Genomic DNA, 8,602 nt, shown 5'->3' with positions numbered 1-8,602 from the left:
CGGTCCAGAATGTCGAATTGTTTAAAAATCCATATTCACTAAAACTGATGTGGTCAGGGCGTTAACAGTGTGCACCCAAAATAACCAAAATTGGCATTTTATAATATTTCGCTACCTGATGGGGCGGTCCAGAATGTCAAATTGTTTAAAAATCCATATTCACTAAAACTGATGTGGTCAGGGCGTTAACAGTGTGCACCCAAGATAACCAAAATTGGCATTTTATAATATTTCGCTACCTGATGGGGCGGTCCAGAATGTCGAATTGTTTAAAAATCCATATTCACTAAAACTGATGTGGTCAGGGCGTTAACAGTGTGCACCCAAAATAACCAAAATTGGCATTTTATAATATTTCGCTACCTGATGGGGCGGTCCAGAATGTCGAATTGTTTAAAAATCCATATTCACTAAAACTGATGTGGTCAGGGCGTTAACAGTGTGCACCCAAAATAACCAAAATTGGCATTTTATAATATTTCGCTACCTGATGGGGCGGTCCAGAATGTCGAATTGTTTAAAAATCCATATTCACTAAAACTGATGTGGTCAGGGCGTTAACAGTGTGCACCCAAAATAACCAAAATTGGCATTTTATAATATTTCGCTACCTGATGGGGCGGTCCAGAATGTCGAATTGTTTAAAAATCCATATTCACTAAAACTGATGTGGTCAGGGCGTTAACAGTGTGCACCCAAAATAACCAAAATTGGCATTTTATAATATTTCGCTACCTGATGGGGCGGTCCAGAATGTCGAATTGTTTAAAAATCCATATTCACTAAAACTGATGTGGTCAGGGCGTTAACAGTGTGCACCCAAAATAACCAAAATTGGCATTTTATAATATTTCGCTACCTGATGGGGCGGTCCAGAATGTCGAATTGTTTAAAAATCCATATTCACTAAAACTGATGTGGTCAGGGCGTTAACAGTGTGCACCCAAAATAACCAAAATTGGCATTTTATAATATTTCGCTACCTGATGGGGCGGTCCAGAATGTCGAATTGTTTAAAAATCCATATTCACTAAAACTGATGTGGTCAGGGCGTTAACAGTGTGCACCCAAAATAACCAAAATTGGCATTTTATAATATTTCGCTACCTGATGGGGCGGTCCAGAATGTCAAATTGTTTAAAAATCCATATTCACTAAAACTGATGTGGTCAGGGCGTTAACAGTGTGCACCCAAAATAACCAAAATTGGCATTTTATAATATTTCGCTACCTGATGGGGCGGTCCAGAATGTCGAATTGTTTAAAAATCCATATTCACTAAAACTGATGTGGTCAGGGCGTTAACAGTGTGCACCCAAAATAACCAAAATTGGCATTTTATAATATTTCGCTACCTGATGGGGCGGTCCAGAATGTCGAATTGTTTAAAAATCCATATTCACTAAAACTGATGTGGTCAGGGCGTTAACAGTGTGCACCCAAAATAACCAAAATTGGCATTTTATAATATTTCGCTACCTGATGGGGCGGTCCAGAATGTCGAATTGTTTAAAAATCCATATTCACTAAAACTGATGTGGTCAGGGCGTTAACAGTGTGCACCCAAAATAACCAAAATTGGCATTTTATAATATTTCGCTACCTGATGGGGCGGTCCAGAATGTCGAATTGTTTAAAAATCCATATTCACTAAAACTGATGTGGTCAGGGCGTTAACAGTGTGCACCCAAAATAACCAAAATTGGCATTTTATAATATTTCGCTACCTGATGGGGCGGTCCAGAATGTCGAATTGTTTAAAAATCCATATTCACTAAAACTGATGTGGTCAGGGCGTTAACAGTGTGCACCCAAAATAACCAAAATTAGCATTTTATAATATTTTGCATCCTGAAAAAAAAATTTTTTTTTGAACTGAAGAGCTGGTTACTCAGTGCGTAACTTGGAGTAACCACGATGACACCACTGCCCGAGGGGGCGGTCCAGAATGTCAAATTGTTTAAAAATCCATATTCACTAAAACTGATGTGGTCAGGGCGTTAACAGTGTGCACCCAAAATAACCAAAATTGGCATTTTATAATATTTCGCTACCTGATGGGGCGGTCCAGAATGTCGAATTGTTTAAAAATCCATATTCACTAAAACTGATGTGGTCAGGGCGTTAACAGTGTGCACCCAAAATAACCAAAATTGGCATTTTATAATATTTCGCTACCTGATGGGGCGGTCCAGAATGTCGAATTGTTTAAAAATCCATATTCACTAAAACTGATGTGGTCAGGGCGTTAACAGTGTGCACCCAAAATAACCAAAATTGGCATTTTATAATATTTCGCTACCTGATGGGGCGGTCCAGAATGTCAAATTGTTTAAAAATCCATATTCACTAAAACTGATGTGGTCAGGGCGTTAACAGTGTGCACCCAAAATAACCAAAATTGGCATTTTATAATATTTCGCTACCTGATGGGGCGGTCCAGAATGTCGAATTGTTTAAAAATCCATATTCACTAAAACTGATGTGGTCAGGGCGTTAACAGTGTGCACCCAAAATAACCAAAATTGGCATTTTATAATATTTCGCTACCTGATGGGGCGGTCCAGAATGTCGAATTGTTTAAAAATCCATATTCACTAAAACTGATGTGGTCAGGGCGTTAACAGTGTGCACCCAAAATAACCAAAATTGGCATTTTATAATATTTCGCTACCTGATGGGGCGGTCCAGAATGTCAAATTGTTTAAAAATCCATATTCACTAAAACTGATGTGGTCAGGGCGTTAACAGTGTGCACCCAAAATAACCAAAATTGGCATTTTATAATATTTCGCTACCTGATGGGGCGGTCCAGAATGTCGAATTGTTTAAAAATCCATATTCACTAAAACTGATGTGGTCAGGGCGTTAACAGTGTGCACCCAAAATAACCAAAATTGGCATTTTATAATATTTCGCTACCTGATGGGGCGGTCCAGAATGTCAAATTGTTTAAAAATCCATATTCACTAAAACTGATGTGGTCAGGGCGTTAACAGTGTGCACCCAAAATAACCAAAATTGGCATTTTATAATATTTCGCTACCTGATGGGGCGGTCCAGAATGTCGAATTGTTTAAAAATCCATATTCACTAAAACTGATGTGGTCAGGGCGTTAACAGTGTGCACCCAAAATAACCAAAATTGGCATTTTATAATATTTCGCTACCTGATGGGGCGGTCCAGAATGTCGAATTGTTTAAAAATCCATATTCACTAAAACTGATGTGGTCAGGGCGTTAACAGTGTGCACCCAAAATAACCAAAATTGGCATTTTATAATATTTCGCTACCTGATGGGGCGGTCCAGAATGTCGAATTGTTTAAAAATCCATATTCACTAAAACTGATGTGGTCAGGGCGTTAACAGTGTGCACCCAAAATAACCAAAATTGGCATTTTATAATATTTCGCTACCTGATGGGGCGGTCCAGAATGTCAAATTGTTTAAAAATCCATATTCACTAAAACTGATGTGGTCAGGGCGTTAACAGTGTGCACCCAAAATAACCAAAATTGGCATTTTATAATATTTCGCTACCTGATGGGGCGGTCCAGAATGTCGAATTGTTTAAAAATCCATATTCACTAAAACTGATGTGGTCAGGGCGTTAACAGTGTGCACCCAAAATAACCAAAATTGGCATTTTATAATATTTCGCTACCTGATGGGGCGGTCCAGAATGTCGAATTGTTTAAAAATCCATATTCACTAAAACTGATGTGGTCAGGGCGTTAACAGTGTGCACCCAAAATAACCAAAATTGGCATTTTATAATATTTCGCTACCTGATGGGGCGGTCCAGAATGTCGAATTGTTTAAAAATCCATATTCACTAAAACTGATGTGGTCAGGGCGTTAACAGTGTGCACCCAAAATAACCAAAATTGGCATTTTATAATATTTTGCATCCTGAAAAAAAATTTTTTTTTTGAACTGAAGAGCTGGTTACTCAGTGCGTAACTTGGAGTAACCACGATGACACCACTGCCCGAGGGGGCGGTCCAGAATGTCAAATTGTTTAAAAATCCATATTCACTAAAACTGATGTGGTCAGGGCGTTAACAGTGTGCACCCAAAATAACCAAAATTGGCATTTTATAATATTTCGCTACCTGATGGGGCGGTCCAGAATGTCGAATTGTTTAAAAATCCATATTCACTAAAACTGATGTGGTCAGGGCGTTAACAGTGTGCACCCAAAATAACCAAAATTGGCATTTTATAATATTTCGCTACCTGATGGGGCGGTCCAGAATGTCGAATTGTTTAAAAATCCATATTCACTAAAACTGATGTGGTCAGGGCGTTAACAGTGTGCACCCAAAATAACCAAAATTGGCATTTTATAATATTTTGCATCCTGAAAAAAAATTTTTTTTTTGAACTGAAGAGCTGGTTACTCAGTGCGTAACTTGGAGTAACCACGATGACACCACTGCCCGAGGGGGCGGTCCAGAATGTCAAATTGTTTAAAAATCCATATTCACTAAAACTGATGTGGTCAGGGCGTTAACAGTGTGCACCCAAAATAACCAAAATTGGCATTTTATAATATTTCGCTACCTGATGGGGCGGTCCAGAATGTCGAATTGTTTAAAACTCCATATTCACTAAAACTGATGTGGTCAGGGCGTTAACAGTGTGCACCCAAAATAACCAAAATTGGCATTTTATAATATTTCGCTACCTGATGGGGCGGTCCAGAATGTCGAATTGTTTAAAAATCCATATTCACTAAAACTGATGTGGTCAGGGCGTTAACAGTGTGCACCCAAAATAACCAAAATTGGCATTTTATAATATTTCGCTACCTGATGGGGCGGTCCAGAATGTCGAATTGTTTAAAAATCCATATTCACTAAAACTGATGTGGTCAGGGCGTTAACAGTGTGCACCCAAAATAACCAAAATTGGCATTTTATAATATTTTGCATCCTGAAAAAAAAATTTTTTTTTGAACTGAAGAGCTGGTTACTCAGTGCGTAACTTGGAGTAACCACGATGACACCACTGGGCTGGTAAGGACGGTATCGCAGCAGAACTCATCAAGATGGGCCCGGAAAAGTTGGCCACCTGTCTGCACCAGTTAGTAGTCAAGATCTGGGAAACCGAACAGCTACCGGAGGAGTGGAAGGAAGGGATAATCTGTCCCATCCACAAAAAAGGCGACAAGTTAATGTGTGAGAACTTTCGAGCGATCACCATTTTGAATGCCGCCTACAAAGTGCTATCCCAGATCATCTTCCGTCGTCTTTCACCTAAAGTAAATGAGTTCGTGGGAAGTTACCAAGCCGGTTTCATCGACGGCCGGTCGACAACGGACCAGATCTTCACCGTACGGCAAATCCTCCAGAAATGCCGTGAATAGTAGGTCCCAACGCATCACCTGTTCATCGACTTCAAAGCGGCATACGACAGTATCGACCGCACAGAGCTATGGGAAATTATGGACGAGAACAGCTTTCCCGGGAAGCTGACTAGACTGATAAGAGCAACGATGGGCGGTGTGCAGAACAGCGTTAGGATTTCGGGTGAATTATCCAGTTCATTCGAATCTCGACGGGGACTACGACAAGGTGATGGACTTTCCTGCCTACTATTCAACATCGCTCTGGAAGGTGTTATGCGACGAGCCGGGCTCAACAGCCGGGGTACGATCTTCACGAAATCCAGCGAATTTGTCTGTTTTGCAAATGACATGGATATTATTGCTAGAACATTTAGAACGGTGGCAGAACTGTACACCCGCCTGAAGCGCGAAGCAGCAAAGGTCGGACTGGTGGTCGATGCGGCTAAGACGAAGTACATGCTGGTAGGTGGGACTGAGCGAGACAGGACAAGCCTTGGCAGCAATGTTACGATAGACGGGAATACTTTCGAGGTGGTAGAAGAATTCGTCTACCTCGGTTCCTTGCTAACGGCTGACAATAACGTGAGCCGTGAAATACGAAGGCGCATCATCAGTGGAAGTCGTGCCTACTATGGGTTCCAGAAGATACTGCGGTAGAAAAAGATTCACCCCCGCACCAAATGTGCCATGTACAAGACGTTAATAAGACCGGTGGTTCTCTACGGACACGAGACATGGACGATGCTCGCGAAGGACCGGAAAGCACTCGGAGTTTTCGAGCGACGGGTGCTAAGGACGATCTTGGGCGGCGTGCAGGAGAACGGTGTGTGGCGAAGAAGAATGAACCACGAGCTCGCTGCACTCTACGGTGAACCCAACATCCTTAAAGTCCCTAAAGCTGGACGGATACGGTGGGCAGGGTATGTTGCAAGAATGCCGGACAACAACCCTGCAAAGTCGGTTGGTACAAGAAGGCGTGGAGCGCAGAGAGCACGATGGGCGGACCAGGTGGAGCGTGATCTGACGAGTGTTGGGCGTGACCGACGTTGGAGAGCTGCAGCTGCAAATCGAGTATTATGGCGGCAAATTGTTGATTCAGTATTATCATGAATGTGATGTTAACTAAATAAATGATGAATGAAATGATGATGAATGAGGGTCCACCGTATGGATAGAGCAGAAGTGGTAACTGCGAGGGATAAAGACCAGGTGATGAGCTCAGGAAGCTCCTCCAGCACCGGTCTGCAACTGCTCCAGCCAGTCTCTTCTGCGATCTAGAGGAGGAGTTGTACTGCTGAATGAAGGACGGTGACATGCTCCGGGAGCTTATATCGTTTTCGAATCCAGAGATTTCCACTACACTGCAGCTGGCCAGTTCAGGTGAGTTCCGAATGTGGCACGACGGAGAGTCAGCTTATTAATGTTTCTTCAAAAGGAAGAATCATTAATAAGCTAATGCTTCGTCATACTGAAAAAAGTCAAAACCGTGAGTTCCGTGTGGGATTGTCCCCCGGAAGGGCTTATATGCCCCAGTCGGAAGAGGCTTCTTCTCTTCGTGCAGATTTTGATCGTTTTTAAAAAATGCGCTTCAGAGCAAAGAGCAACTCGTTAATATCCTTACAGGCGTAAAAGTAGATTTTAGAGCCCATGTCAGGGTAGGTTGAATGCTGTTTCTCCACCTGGGAGACCTAGATGTTAGAAAACTGGTGTGCGTAAAGGCGGCCGTATCGTCAATCAAAACATCCCAGATGCTGCTGGACCACCTGTAGATTCATCTCGGACCTTCGTACATGGGACGGTTACAAATGAGGTGTTAGACCAAGTTGTGTATGCTCACGGGGAACTCGGAAGGTTCACCGCCAAAGTTATAGGCAAATCGAACGTGACCCATCTTGAGACGCAACTGAAACTGGTTCTTGAGAAAATAGAGTTCTGTTCAGCGTTCTATCTCTGACCTGACGAATTCCTCCACCACCTTCAAGATATCCCCGTCTATCGTAACATTACTACCTAGACAATCCCAGTCGTGTTCGGTTCCGCCTGCCAGCATGTGTTTACCTACTTTGTTTTTGACGTATTCATCACAAGTCCAATCGGGTGTATTGTAACATTACTTACTAGAGCATTGGCGTAGTCGTTCCCTCCATTGTCGTGATATTCCGTTCCTTATCACTGTATATTTGGGCTCGTGGCATGAATCTGTTGCAGGATGCGTTGAGCTTCTATAAGATCTTCCGTTTTCCATGGGAACGGCACGGCTGCTCTATTTCTTCGCTCTCCACTTCTTGGCTCTTTTTCTCCTGAAAGAGGCAGGTCTGCTGTTTCCACTTCCACTGCACCTAACGTTCCACATTCTGTCTGGCTCCTTGCTGCAGTATTAGTTTTTCAGTTTTCTCCTCGGAAATCGCTCTGCATTCGTTGAATCATTCGTTTCTTTGACTTTTTTCCACGTATCCGATGGTGTTCTCGGCTGCATCGTTGACGGCTGCTTTTTTCTGTACTTCAGTAGTCCTCTAGAGGATCACATCGAGCACACCCTCGTCTGGCAACGCTGCCTCGAGATTTTACGCGTATGCTGAGGCGACATCCGGTTGTTTTAGTCGCTCTAGATTGTACCGTGGCGCGCTGCCATTTGACCATAGAGGCCATCCTGACAGTCCTGCGTATGCCTCTTGTGCCGCGCATTTCGAAGCACTCCATGTCCTCACTGACAAGAATGCTGATACGCATCATACCAGTAATGACACAGAGAGCGTCGTGTGACACGGTACGGTACGCGCTCGCAACCCTCAGGCACATAAGCCTGCAAGTACTTTCCAGCTTCCGTCGGTAGCATTCAGTACTTAGCGCGGTGCCCCACGCCGGGCCACCATACCTAAGTATGGACGTAGCAACACTAGCCAGAAGCTTGCGCTTACTGGCATACACCGCAGAGCTATTGGACATCATCCGGGACAATGCCGCAATAGCTGTGGAGGCTCTTTTACAGGCATAATCGACGTGGCTACCGAAGGTAAGCTTATCGTCGATCATCACGCCCAAGTGTTTGACGGAGCGCTTTGACAGGATAGTGTACTCTCCTACACTGATCTCCGTCTGCTGCTCCGATTGCATGTTGTTAACAACCGTCACCTCTGTCTTGTGGTGAGCCAGCTCCAGTTTCCTGGACCGCATTCACGCCTCCACAATCTTGATCGAGTGGATGGCAGTCAACTTTACCTCCTCGATCGTTTCACCGTAGACTTCG

Source organism: Aedes albopictus, chromosome 3, assembly GCF_035046485.1.
Source record: "Aedes albopictus strain Foshan chromosome 3, AalbF5, whole genome shotgun sequence".
NCBI lineage: Eukaryota > Metazoa > Arthropoda > Insecta > Diptera > Culicidae > Aedes > Aedes albopictus.
The sequence above is the reverse complement of the archived record's forward strand: the minus strand, read 5'-3'. Positions refer to the sequence as shown.